This window comes from Lycorma delicatula, chromosome 2 (genome assembly GCF_047948215.1).
Source record: "Lycorma delicatula isolate Av1 chromosome 2, ASM4794821v1, whole genome shotgun sequence".
Taxonomy (NCBI): domain Eukaryota; kingdom Metazoa; phylum Arthropoda; class Insecta; order Hemiptera; family Fulgoridae; genus Lycorma; species Lycorma delicatula.
The window spans coordinates 120,340,937-120,355,520 of record NC_134456.1 but is presented as its reverse complement, the minus strand read 5'-3'; the positions used below and the strand labels follow the sequence as shown (position 1 = coordinate 120,355,520).

Here is a 14,584-nt window from a genome sequence, read left to right as displayed (position 1 = left end):
TCTTCTATCTATTAAACCTACTAAACATTTTTTTTATTTCATCATTAAACTTTTTCTTCAAAAAACTAAATAAGTTTTTTTTTTTATTATTTATTAAATTTTCTCTAATTCAAGCACATAATAAACGTGTAAAAACAAAGTGTTGCATATATTTCTTGGCTTTTCCCTTAAAAAAAAAAAAATACTTTTTTATTTCAAACACGTCATAGGGTTTTTAATTTAATTTTACAATACTTACAGTACAACTGTGAAAAGCGATAAAAGGTACAGTAAAAAATTTGGGAACGATTTGTTACCTTGATCAAATTAAGGTTTTAGCTGAAAAAATACACAGCATTAAAAATATCATTGAAATAAATCAAATCTTTATGTAAAAATAGTGTTGCAGTTGACCCGACTAACCAAATGGAATTTTTATTATCTAAATTATATTGTATTTGAAGTATAATAATTAAAAAATAAATAAAAATTTTTATTAAAAACTTTGGAACCCATTTAACCCAATTTTTTCGTCAGCTACCTCATATAAAATTAATAATTACAGACACAACTTGAAAAACGGATAAAGTAATCGAAACTGTGAACAATATATTAAATTCTTAAGTCTGGTCCCATGGGACATCCTTTTTACTTCATTGAACGAAGTAAAGGAAGTATTATAATCGCGAAAAATTTCGGTTTTCAGATTTCAACGGAAATATCCATTTTGAGCATCCCTAAATCTATTTTGACTAGTTTCGGCCTGACGTCTGTACGTACATATGTAGCTAGTACAACTAAAAAACGATTAGCCGTAGGATGTTGAAATTTTGGATTTAGGACTGTCGCAACATCTAGCTTTGCACCACCCCTTTTGATTGCAATCGACTGGACCAAAAGTGTCCAGAAAAGCAGAAAAGCCCAAAATCCGAAAGATTTGGATTTTGTACTATTTATTAACTGCAGTTATAAATCCTCATTGAGAGCTTTTCAACGAGATATCACAAGTGGTGCTTATTTTCATTGGTTCCAGAGTTATAGCCAGATAAAATTTTAATTAATGAAATATTTGGATCTTATAAGGGAAAGACACATTGGTTCAAATATTTCAGCTCTTTTTATCAACTTTTTTTTTTAATTTATGTATATTGATTTATCAATAATTATTAACCTCTGATTGAAAAAAAAATTATAATAAAATAATTGAATATAAAAAAAAAATATGAAAAAAATATCAGAAGTGATTAACAAAATAAAGTTTGATGTACTTTTAATTTAAAAAAAAAGTATACATGTTATTTAATAGGCGTACAAGGAAGTCATTTGGTGTCCACATCAGATTTTTTAATTTTTCCAAAATTTAATGCCATCAATTTCCCATACACAGAACTTTTATGACCTATTTTAAAGAATTTATTTTCTGCCAGTACAAAGATATTAATTAAAAATATAGCCCAAAATTCGTATTTTATAATATTTGTCTTAAATCCCTATAACGTTTTTGTATTTTTCGGAATAAGGGAATCAAACGTTGTCTTTTACTGACATTTGCGAAACCTCTATACCCAAATATTTCTTTTTCTTAACATGCTATGGGCCTTTACAAGCTGCACTCGTAATTCTGGTCGAGAGAAAATTTCTCCTTCGTGAGCTAGACAATTGTCTGTGTTGAAACAGTCCGTGAACCTTCTCAGGAGAGCTGCTCAGCAAGAGAGTGATCCTAAATGGTTTTGGTAGATTGACTATCGAAGGCAGAGGTCTCGATATTTTCATTTGGTCAAGACATCAAAACGGGATTCTTGGCGTTCATTTGTTAGAGGGCAAGGAAATAACGATCTTTGGGGGTGTTGTGCATGGAGCCCTACGGCATAGGCGTAAGAAAAAGATTCTTTTGTCGGCTCCCAGAGTGTTGTTTCTATTAAAGCTGAGATTTTAAATATACTATTAAATGATCTGTTGCCAAATGATGTTGTGACTAATGAAACCACCTATCATGTGCGAGTCCGACAAGTTGCTGCTTTTCTCTTTGAAGTTTTATCTGTGGAAATTACAAAGACAGAGGTACGTCAGGTAGTTTGCAGTTCTAGTAGGAATAAAACCCCGGGTTTCGATTGAATCAATCTTGAACTGCATCTTGATGAAGCTGAAAGGACCCCGATGGGACGCTACAGAAAAGGCAAGACAGAGGAGCAGTCGACTGCCACGACACTCCGACATTCCTGCGCATAGCCTAACGGCGGAGGCCGGGGATGTTGGGGGTGTTTAACAAGGTTAAAAAAAAAGAAGGGGTACGGATGGTGACCCACCGGGTTGGTCTAGTGGTTAACGCGTCTTCCCAAATCAGCTGATTTGGAAGTCGAGAGTTCTAGCGTTCAAGTCCCAGTAAAGCCAGTTATTTTTACACGGATTTAAATACTAGATCGTGGATACCGGTGTTCTTTGGTGGTTGGGTTTCAATTAACCACACATCTCAGGATTGGTCGAACTGAGAATGCACAAGACTACACTTCATTTACACTGATACATATCATCCTCATTCATCCTCTGAAGAATTATCTAAACGGTAGTTACCGGAGGCTAAACAGGAAAAAGAAAAAGGGGTACGGATGGTACCCCTTAACTTATAACTTAAGGTTATAAACACTGTTTCTTCCTGTCGTATGGTTTATTTAAAATCTCATAATTTTCTTCGAGCCTAAGGCGTACTCAATCTTAGGTATCTTTTTGGACATATAAGGGGCTTTTAATAATTTGTGATGGCCCAGTGCCCTATTCCAGTTCTTCTTCCATCCTCTGCGAATTAATTTAAATAATCTTTTTTTTTAATTAGGCTACTCCTTTACTTTGTCAAATAATAATTACATTCATTCACTGTTCACATTCTCTTATTCAGCTTATCAAACCGAATATAACCTTTTTTTTAACATTAAAAAAATTAATTCCTCAAGGAAATATCTATTTGGAAAAAGGACGGATAACTATACAACCGTCCCTTAAAAAAGCTTAAATAAGTATAATTACAATAAAGACGTTAGTTATTAGAATGTTAATAAGGAATATATCTTTGTTTTTTTTTCAGTTCCTTTAATATCGGTTTAAATTCAAGTGAGATGAAAAATAATTCAAAAAATGTATGTTTCTGCCAAAAAAAGTTAAAAAATTAATGAAAAAGAATTGCGTAGTTTAATATACGTATTTTTAAGAAGTTATTAAGCCTTAGATTTATCGATGATGGGCTACGTATTAATTGCAAACGAAAACACAGAGATATTAGAAAATAAATTATGGTACATAATATCTAAAAGTCATCTATCATCTCTTCAAGGCGACACATATAACGTCATTTTTTTTTAACTGTATAATCATTCTGGCAAAGCCTGAGTAAATGTAGACACAACGAAATTTAAATTGTTATTTACAAAATGACTCATCGTCCAACAATCAACAGCGTTCTATTCTTTATATTGAACATAATGTTTTTAAAAAGAAAACTGCTTGCTTTAAATTGTCTAAGAAATTAGGTAAATTGTTTAATAAAGTCTATTTGTTTATACAAATCTACATATTTGCAACAATACTGCTGTTTGCAGTTGGGTCATTAAATGACTCGTAGTATAAATGGTTATTAAAACAGGTTTACTCAAATATCCAACTTAAATCACTAAAGTTGACTTACATCAATTAATGGTTTTTTTTACTGTTAATTTTAAATACTTTTGGTGAAATTATTTAAAATCCATTAAAAGTAAGCTTCTGACTGACTGGAACTAATCAGCTGTATCTTTTCATTCTCTCTGAATGAATAAAACCTGTTCTCCAAAAGAGAGCTGACCCGAGCATCCATTAACAAAATTTATTAATATTTTAATATTCTTAAAAATATCAGTTGGTATTTTACATTTTAAATTTCAAATTTTACAATTTTACATTTCAAACATTTCATTTAACTTTTTAAATAATAGTAAATTTATTTCTGTTTTAATAAAGACATATAATTTTGAGTAATTCATATGGTAAATTTATTATTACTTCAGTATTTAGAGTTCTGTTATCAACTTTTTTTGTTTCCGAGTTTCGTCATTGAAAGAGAAAAATTAATTCTGTTTTAAAAAAGCTGACAAAAAAGTTGTAAAACTCTCCCGTCACGCGGGTTTTATCTGATGCAGGCTTACACGAACAACTTATTAAATAATTATAATTTTATTTAAATATAATATTTTTTTGTTTATTTAATTCAACAATTCTAACCAAAGAACGCGCGCATACCGTATTTCATTTGCGCGGGTGTGGCGGTACTAGCGGCCACTTTAATAATTCTTTACACTTTAAATACTATTCATTTATTTATTTAATTCTACCGTTATCAATTGTGTCGTTATAACATAGCAGACAGCTACAGCAATACTAAATATAAGATCGTGGATACCGGTGTTCTTTAGTGGTTGGGTTTCAATTAACCACACATCTCAGGAATGGTCGACCTAAGACAGCACAAGACTACACCTCGTTTACACTCATACATATCATCTTCACTTATCCTCTGAAGTAATATTTGAACGGTAATTACCGGAGGCTAAACAGGAAAAAGAAAAGACAGCTACAATAAACCCATCGGGTTGGTCTAGTGGTGTTCACCACTAGACCAACCTAATTCTCAAATCAGCTGATTTTGAAGTCGAAAGTTTCAACGTTTAAATCCTAGTAAAGGTTTTTTTCGGATTTGAATATCAGATTGTAGATATAGGTGTTCTTTGGTGGCTGGGTTTCAATTAACCACAGATCTTAGGAATGGTCAACCTGATACTGTACTAGACTACACATAATTTACATTCATACATACTATCCTTTTCATCTTCTGAAGTAATATCTTACGGTGGTTCCGGAGGGTAAAGAGAAAAAGAGTGAGGGGGGACGACGACAACAGCAACTGTACGTCAGTGCTACACTAGCGCTCCTTGTGGTGAGAGGGGTTGCTAAGACGCACTATACCCACTTAGCCACCAGTTTATTTAGAGCGTTTTTTGGGGTGAGATGCGATTTTCCAAAAAAATTTTTTGGAAATTATTTTTTTACTGTTTGCAGCTTCACCCCCTGACCTCTTAAGTTGAAAATTTAATGGCAGCAATATATACAGAAGCAATCTTCCCATGTTTGGTCAAAATCAGTCCAGTAGTTCTGGAGGTATTAGGTGCGAAACAACGATCACACACACACACACACACACACATGTGAACATTTCCATCCGATTTTTATGTTTTTGGCTTCCTCAGGTGTCAAAACGTAAAGGGCCGGTCACCCATATGCCCAAATTGGGCATTAATTTTCCAGGATGCATTGTGTTAGTTTATATCGATATTTATTAGTTGAATTTAACTAACAAATTAGAAATGTGCTATTTTAGTTGTTTTCTTATTTAATATAATTTAGACTGTTCCTTGAATTAAAATTTGATAAAATACTGACTTGGAAACATCATATAAGTATGAAAATCGTTTCTCGTTATAATACAGAAATTTTAGTTCCTGATCTTTTGATCTTTTTTTTAAAACTGTTTATAATTTCTATTGGAACTTCATTCAAACAACAAATTTTAAATTTAATTTTTTTTTCAATAGACATTATCAATATATTGAAACATTGTGCATTTAAACTGAAATGTGAAAACAACTGGAACGGAATCTAGATGAAGTTGTATTATTTTGAATAGAACCACTGCTGTATTAGTTAATGAATACCAACCTAAATTATTTCCACTTATGTACAGAATTATCAGTTTGAGTGTTAGGTAACTATATCAATTTCTGATAGATTAACACTGACATGATAGCAACAGATTTAAGTGTAATATCCGTTAATTGAGTATTTATTCATTCTAGGTATAATCAAATAGAAAAATAAATATTTTATTTACGTTTATAAGTAATAATTTATAATCTAAAACATTATGAGTACAAAAACTATAATTTTATATGATTGTAACCCCATCAATAATACATTAATTTGCTCAGTATACGTATATTTATTATATACAACTCCGAACTTCAATTTGGTAATACGTTTCCACTGTCAAATTCGTAATATATGTCCTACCTTAATACCTTTGTTTCCTTTGCAAAATAAAAGTAAATAAGAAATATAATCATATACTGTTTCACGTTACAGTTATTTTTTGTGAAAATAATGCTTATTTTTCTTATAAATAAGTGGTAGTACCGACCGGTACTCAGATGATGCCAAATATTGCCGCAAATATATTATAGAACTGCGGCTATGCTCGCTTGAATTTTAGATTTGTAAATATCAAAATAAGTTTTCAAAAGAATACAACATTTTTTTAAAAATTCTACCACAATTTTCTACTGTAATACAATCATTAATCATAACATAATGTTGAAATTTAAAATATTTTATACAAAATTGTGGTCCACCTTCTTGGCACCATAAATTGGATTTTTGAAATATGGTGAAACTATGAATTTTTTTCAAGAGAAAAGTACCAATTTTCACGAGAACACCTTCAGTTTGAAATAGTTTCATGAAAAATCCTTATCGCCCCCGAAATTGGATTTCTAAAAATGAAAAACACTTTTCAATTTATTTTTAAAGAAGAGTCTATCTAAATACCAATTATTATGACTGTAGTAATTATAACAAGTCATAATTAAGTTGTAAAAATCATAACGGAAAGTTATAAGCCTTTGGTTTCTAATGTAGAATTTTCATTAAAAACATTTCCCCCCTTTGCATCATCTTATAGTTCACTTGCTTAGGTTAAGTAGTTTGAGTTGTGTCTGATGAGACCTTCAGTTAGCCAGTACACTTTGTTTTATATATATATATATATATATATATATATATATATATACACGAGAATATAGATAGATAGATTTTTTGTATTAATTAATTTATTGTTTCTAATCATTCACAATAATTTTTGTTTCTTTGCCCTTAGTATCTATTCTAATTTATTTCTTAATTTCTTTATACAGTATGATTTACAAAGTTTATAACAAACTTTCATTACCTGTTCTACTGGAATTAAGAAGATAGTTAAAGTAAACTAGATTCGGATTTCGTTAGCAAGTGTCTCCTGGTGAAAGATTTTTCCTTAATAAAATTAAGGTAGACTGAAACTGCTGTATTCAATAGATATTTCCAGCGGTTTATTTAATTGTTTGTAAGCTGATTTTCGTGTTTGTATTTCTCATTTTTCTAAAACATTTAATTCTTCTTTTTTTAATATTGAAAATTTGCTTATTTTAATACCTGTTTAAAGTCTACCATATTTTGATAAGTTCTGTTTTTAATAAACTTCAAAATTCTTAAGTTTATATTTTAGTTTCTGTGAAATTTATTCAAGCTATTTTAATCAAAATCAATTTCTCTACAAGTTTTGTTTTAGAACATTTTTGCATTTTTTAGTTATTTAAAAAAGCTATTTTGTGCCAAACATAAAATAGTGGTCATTCGACCCCATTTTTTTTTCTTTTTCCCCAAATTTCTCGAAAACTATTAAAAATACAGTTTTGGGATACATTTTTCAATTTTTCTGATTTCATAGAAAACATTAAATTTAGTCCTTCATTTGAATCCCACGAACTGCATTCTGGCTTAATTTTAATGCAGTATATTTTTAAGTCGCAGAAATCAGGACGAAATCTTTCGCCAACCGATACACGCTAATAAATCTTATACAAATCTATGTTAATATAAACTTTGTCCTTTATTTTCATCGTTAAAATATGTTCTGAAAGTTAGTTACCCATAAATCCTGCTGAATAAAATAAAAGCTATTGAAAATTACTTAGCAATCGAAATCAACATCTAGACTTGTATTTTTTTTATAAAAAATTCTTGATCAATTCTTTTATTTTAGTAATTATTTAGAATCATTCATTCAATCCTGTTCTTTTATAAAATGTAATTACAGATGGGTCTGGAGGAGGAATGATAAATAATTTAAAACATCTAAAATTCATTTTCTTATTGAAAAAAAAACAACAAAAAACATAAAAACACGGTCGGGATTCCATGAAATATAATATACATAAAAAATATATATATATATATATATATATATATATAAAATAAAAACTGCTGCACTAAAGAATTTTAATATTTACAAAAGAGAGAAACTAATTTTTAAAAGAAACAGACATATATTTTAATAAAGTTATCATGAAAAGTTTTTATGTAGTTGCATACGCAATTTCAAAGTAATTACGTATTTTATGTGAATTTTAATTAAAAATTATTAAAGTTATTATATTAATGGTTTTGGTTTTAGTGAATGTTTTTTTTTGGTTTTTCTATAAACAGCAATTGAGATCAAAATAACAATAATCCGAAGATGAAAAATGGTGTATTTAATTCCATAAAAGGAAGAGTGATATTTAAAAGATGTTTTTTCACAATTTTTTACTTATCAAATTATTCACAAAAACCATTATTATTTTACTCCATATTGGAGGCATGAAAAACGTTCTCGAGCGGAATTCCATAAAATAAAATGTGTATAAAATATTAATAGTAATAAAACATAAACGCTAATAAAACTTAGTTTTCCTTGATATTCTACAAAAAATAATTAGTGTCTATAATCAAAATATTAACTAACTAACGGATTTATATGTGACCTTAATTATATCAGTGAGAATAATAAAATAAAGGACAAAGAACTTAATACTCGAAGTCTGAAAACCGTATTTGATAAGATATACCTTTTTTTTTGCAAATAACTACATTATTCTATGTAAAACATGTTTTATTATATTGTCTCTCGGTAAAGCTGCTGAACTTTTGAATATTTGTACTTGAATATGAATATATATTTTCTGAGTAAAACTTATTTTATGTGGTAAAATAACTTTCTGTACATATCAGAAATTACTGAATAAACTTTTCACGGTGGATGATTTCCCTTTGTTTTATGAGGTAATTAAAAGTCAAGAATAAGTTTAACTTTGAGTTTACATATTGAAATATAATGTTAGCATTGAGTACAAATAAATAAATTAAGTTGTAATAAAACCGTTTTGTTGCAAAAATTAGTTTAAAATATTCTAACAAATAGTATTCGTATTCATTACTATTCGTGATGAATCACCACCTAAGTACTACAAACTAGTTTTTAAGTATCTATAAAATTACTTAAGATTAAAAAAATTATCTATCAAAATCAAAAAATTACTAAATTCTAAAATATGTTCCTGTGTAACGAAAACTAAAACTTGGCTGTCGTAAAAGAAATAATCGCTTTAACTGCATGATACAAATACCAATACATATAACCGATTTACCTTGAAAAAGTTTTTGTTTTAACTAAGCAATTGTTAGGCTAAGTGCTGTAAACAAAGATTCTATAATTAATAAAATGAATCAACTCACAGGGAACGTAAGGCTTCAAAATTCCGTCTTCACAAAAAAAAATTGATGGAAAAATAACCTACACTTTACACGAAAATGAAAACCTAACAAAATATCTAATTTAAAATAATCTATAATCCGGTTACACATAACTAAAAAATGGTATTACTGTAGTATTGCAGCTTCTTTTATTAATGTCTGCTAGATTTAGAGTTTAGTAACGAAAAGTATTGTACAGTCTCATTAAATAATTTTAACCAGCTATAACATCTCACCTCATCTAGAAACAGAAGTGAGAATGTTAGATAAACAATACTTCTCTGGATTTTGTATTCAGACTGAAGATGTTTCAGTTATTGTTTGAATTTCTCGTAATTAAATTCCATAGTGGCTGATCCGTGTAAGTGTGGTCTGTTAACTAATAAATTATTATCTAATGAAGAAGTAGCTATTTTTCAGTAACTATTGTATTTGAATGTACTTACACTTTACGGTATCAATAGTTTTCTGCTCCATATAAAATTTTAGATTCAATCAGTAACAGTAAACAATCAAGGTGGTACTCTCAACACATTTGTGCTGTAAATAAACAGAAAAACAATGAATTTTAATAATTAATAAACAAAAATTATCACTAAATATTACATCTGCTTCATTACAACTAATCAGCAACGTACAAAGAGCAAACAAGACATTTTCAAAAATATTAAAAATGATTAACAATTCACTTTCAAGGTCGCTTGGAAATTTTGTTTCAACAATAGTTTCTTGCCTCGCTTGTACTAAATAACACAGTTAATGTTCTGAAAAGTATTTTTAACAAAAAATGTTAAAAAAACATACAAACTGAATATAAAAAGATATTAAAAATGTTAATTGTTTGAATTAATATAATAAATTTCCTAACGGAACCATTTAAAAAACGAGTTTTAACAATAATAGCGTTTTGTATTGCTTAATACATTTTAGTATTTAAAAGTACGCATATTGTAAAAAGAGTGAATGGATTTTTTTATTTCTCCTTTCCTTAAATCTTTAATGATGAGCGGATTTAAATAAATATTTAATGCGATTTAGGGCTTAAAATCTCTCTAATTAACCCTTCCCAAGCAGCCAAAGCAAATATACGCGTATGTTAATTTTCACGAAAAATAGTCTAGAAAATTCGGATATTTTAACTTAATGGCTACTTAACATAGTGGATGTTTAAAAAAGTTTTTTTTACATTTAGCATTTAATAAAAGCAAAATATGATATTTTTTATTAACTATTCCTCCCTTCAAAAAGACACTAAAATAAAATCAATTGTAACAATTAAAAACCTTATCCTATAAATAATGGTCTATAACTTCATATTATTTTGTTTGCTTTTGTTTGTCCATACACAGCAAAAAAAAATTGAATTTAGAATGTCTTCTTCATACGTTTATAAAATATTATTATAATTGAAAAAAAAAAAAACAGATGAATGCTACTGACATAGAATTGTACGTAAAGGAAAAGGAAATGGTTTGGGGTTAAGGGAGAGGAGTTAACTTTTGTGAAGGTCCGCAATAACAAAGGGTAGCTAAAGTGGGTACTTGTTAAAGAAAGCTCTAAAACCGCTGCACTAAAGAATTTTAACGTTTAAAAAAAGGAGAGAAACTATTTTTAAAAGAAACAGAAATATATTTTAATCAAATTTAAACGAGAAGTTTTTATTTAGTAGCATACGCAATTCCATGAGTAATTATGTAGGTTTATGTATGCTTTGATTAATAAAACGATTAACAGTCACGTATAGAATAATTAACAGTTTTTATATAGAATAATTTCTATTCAGAGCTCTTTAATATAGGACAACTACTATTCAGATATGGCAAAAGCAGAAGCATATACTCGTCACCGAATGGCAGGTCGAGTGGGAAACCCCAACTAAAGATATTTTGACAAAAAGGCCAATACATAGTATAAAGCCTTACGGCCAAGTGCTTTTACTTGACCGGACATGGTAAATTTGGTACATATCACCGGTTCGGGATTCTCCTAAGTACACCTTTACCTGCCTGAGATGGATTCAGATCAAAGAAGAACTAGGACTTCACAGGTTAAACCCAGGAGAGATCGTCAGTTACATACTCACTGGGTAGAAGAATGGGAAGCTGTCGACAAATATATTCTGCAGATAGTGAAAAGCAAGGACATAGATTACCGTGAATGGGGTGAAGACAAGCTCTTGGACAGTTAACGAAGCCCGACCGTCGTGGAAGTTGAGTAAAGCAATGCGCAGTCATCTGATCGAGGCAGAAGAACATAATCGGTGGGTGAGGGGGAGAAGGACAGCTCCCTGCGAAGCCGTCGTTGGTCTGCGCTTGCGTGGATCGGCGACTGTGATGAAGCACGGAGACTCTGAATCCCCTGAGCCCGATGGCACCTCCCGGGGTCGCGCGATGCTTAACTGCCGGTTCGACCCCCAGGAGTGGTGGGTCGGTCAGAGAGGAGATTTAGTCGATAGGGCGCAGGCACACATACGCACTCTTAATAAAATCTTGCGGAACCTGTTAGCGAGTCCGACACTCAGTACGTAGATGGTATTCCTCCTACTATTTAGAGCCCCCCGACTGAATTTAAATATCTTCGTTGAAGGACAAAATTTTCTTATCGATGTAAGACCTGGTGAGAACTTAATCATTAGACAACCATCAATTCCTGTTATTTCTACAACAGGAAAAGTTTGTTTAAAGAAATTAAAACTTTCTGAAAGTTGAAACGTCATCCATTATTTTATTTAATTACAAATAACTACATAACGATGTTTAGTCCTTTTTCCCGTACCGTGTTTTGTTGTTGTGTTTTTTTTTTTTTAGTTTGATTTATTGTCAATTTATTTATTTTTTGGCAGTCGTGTTTTTTTAATTTTTATATTTATTTTTACTATTATTACGGTAAAATCTTAAGAACATTAAATTATTATTTGTACGTGCAAACTAGCAATTATAGATGAACTGACATGATTTAATGAAAATGCGCCGCATCCTATAACAATCGATCTTCCTTCTCAGCAAAAAAAGGGAAATTTTTCGTACAAATTTCATTCTTTGTATTTTAATGTCATGCCGCTCTATCAGTACTTTCCGGTTGCCTTCTGTTTTTTCTCATCTAAATCCCATTTTATGTAGTATTCTTCTTAAAGATCTTTTACTGCCTTTGAGATTAATTTCACCTTCGCGGGCTTTTTGCATAATTCTCTTCACAGTTGTAACGTATTTTTCATTGATATAAAATATATTTATTAAACACTTCAAAGCATCCGTGCCAAACGAATTTAAAGTGCACAAAGCACTGGGGCGATTTACACGTTTTCTCGGTGAAACGAACACGGATGGCTTCTCAGTTTCATTTGATTTCCGTTTTTTTATAATTCTTTTGAACTTCGTTTTGATACTTTAGTCGCTTGAACAACCGTGTTCAGCACTTCAGTTTTCTTCACTATTCCGATTCTGGCAGTTTTGCGTAAATAAATTGTAAACATTGGACATAATTTTCCTCACCTGACTAAGAACTATACTGCAACTTTTAATTTTCCTCCTAACTTGGACAAAAAGATAACTGTATAACTTAAAAAAGATAACTGTATTGAAACATGAAAATTTACATGACTGAATTTATGACAAACCCTTAAATCAACACAACACAACTAGTAAAAATACATCACTAACAGCTTTTCACTTCATTAAGTAGAATACACACCGTAACAAAGTTTTCTAGAATAATCACGTCTAGAACATAATTACAAGCGATGTATGACGTATAATTAATTGTTCATAGCGCAATGATTAGAAAAGATTAAAAATAAGTAAATGAAATTCTTAGAATTGCGTTTTGTGTTTACAATTCATAAGTGTAGCACTAGTCATGTATGACTTATGAATGATTCTATTCATAAGCAACAATTAGCAATTTATATAGCAACAATTAGTTGCTATACAACAGGAAGTAAGCCTAGATCACATCAATATATAATTTAGAATAAATCTCAACAGTTACATACGCTTTCTTTTTCTTTTTCCTGTTTAGCCTCCGGTAACTACCGTTTAGATAATTCTTCAGAGGATGAATGAGGATGATATGTATGAGTGTAAATGAAGTATAGTCTTGTACATTCTCAGTTCGACCATTCCTGAGATGTGTGGTTAATTGAAACCCAACCACCAAACAACACCGGTATCCACGATCTAGTATTCAAATCCGTGTAAAAATAACTGGCTTTACTAGGATTTGAACGCTGGAACTCTCGACTTCCAAATCCGGTGATTTGGGAAGACGCGTTAACCACTAGACCAACCCGGTGGGTTAACATACGCTACAGCAAGTTTATGAAACCTGTTTTTTATGTATTACCATACTACTATATATATATATATAAACATTATCATTTTCTATATATATATATATATAATGTTTTCCTTTCGTTTAACATTTTTTGATACTATTCAGTAAAATTCCCGTAGCTTGGGTGACACGTTTCTGAACTTGTTTAAGAACAATCGGTCCACCTTGTGCCTCATCTGTCATGAAGTTAAAAACATTGAACACGATTTCTCTCTTCTAGCTATGGATAAGTTACGCCCTCAACCCACCGGGTTGGTCTAGTGTTGGTCAGTGTCTTGTTAAAAACAAGAAGTTTTTAAAAAACTAATATAACACACACATACACACACACACACACATTCATACAGACAAAGTAACAAGCACAGTATGACTGTGAAGAAACACTGAAAGAAATACTTACCCTCACTGTCGAACTGTGGAGAATACGGAAACACTTACAGGACATACTATTGTGGTTTGTAACAAGGCCTATCTATTTATTTCTCCCAACCTTATTTTTTATTTTTTAGTATTTCTTCTATGATTTCTCTCTTCAATTAAGTTCCACAACCAAGAAATCAGATATAAGACACCAGTTACACAGAAAATAGCATAGCCTTTACAAGTATAACAAGCTTATCATACCAGGTTTAGTAAACAAGTAAGGATTGAAATGTTTTCCAAGGCCTTCTTCAGCAAACCGAATATACATGTCAGCATTTCAAGCCCACTAACAGTTGATATTCAGTCTTAAATGAGATATCTGTTTTTTTCCACAGTTAGTTACCATCACAGTGATTGACTAGAGAAAAGAAACATTATCACTGTCAGAAATAGCAACTATCAATAACTGCATCCCACATTTTTTAGATTATAGTCAAAGAAATTG

The 14,584-nt window shown here is 30.5% G+C and overlaps 1 protein-coding gene across 3 annotated transcripts in view; it reads right to left on the bottom strand.

Annotated features, from left to right (window-relative positions):
* Positions 1-14,584, bottom strand: part of SPR (G protein-coupled sex peptide receptor) — a 1,401,361-nt gene that overhangs the window by 1,207,406 nt on the left and 179,371 nt on the right. For all 3 annotated transcript variants that reach the window (XM_075356175.1, XM_075356174.1, XM_075356177.1), the window contains exon 2: positions 9,831-9,924. The gene's annotated coding sequence lies outside the window, so the exon portion shown is untranslated. The remainder of the gene's footprint in view (positions 1-9,830; positions 9,925-14,584) is intronic.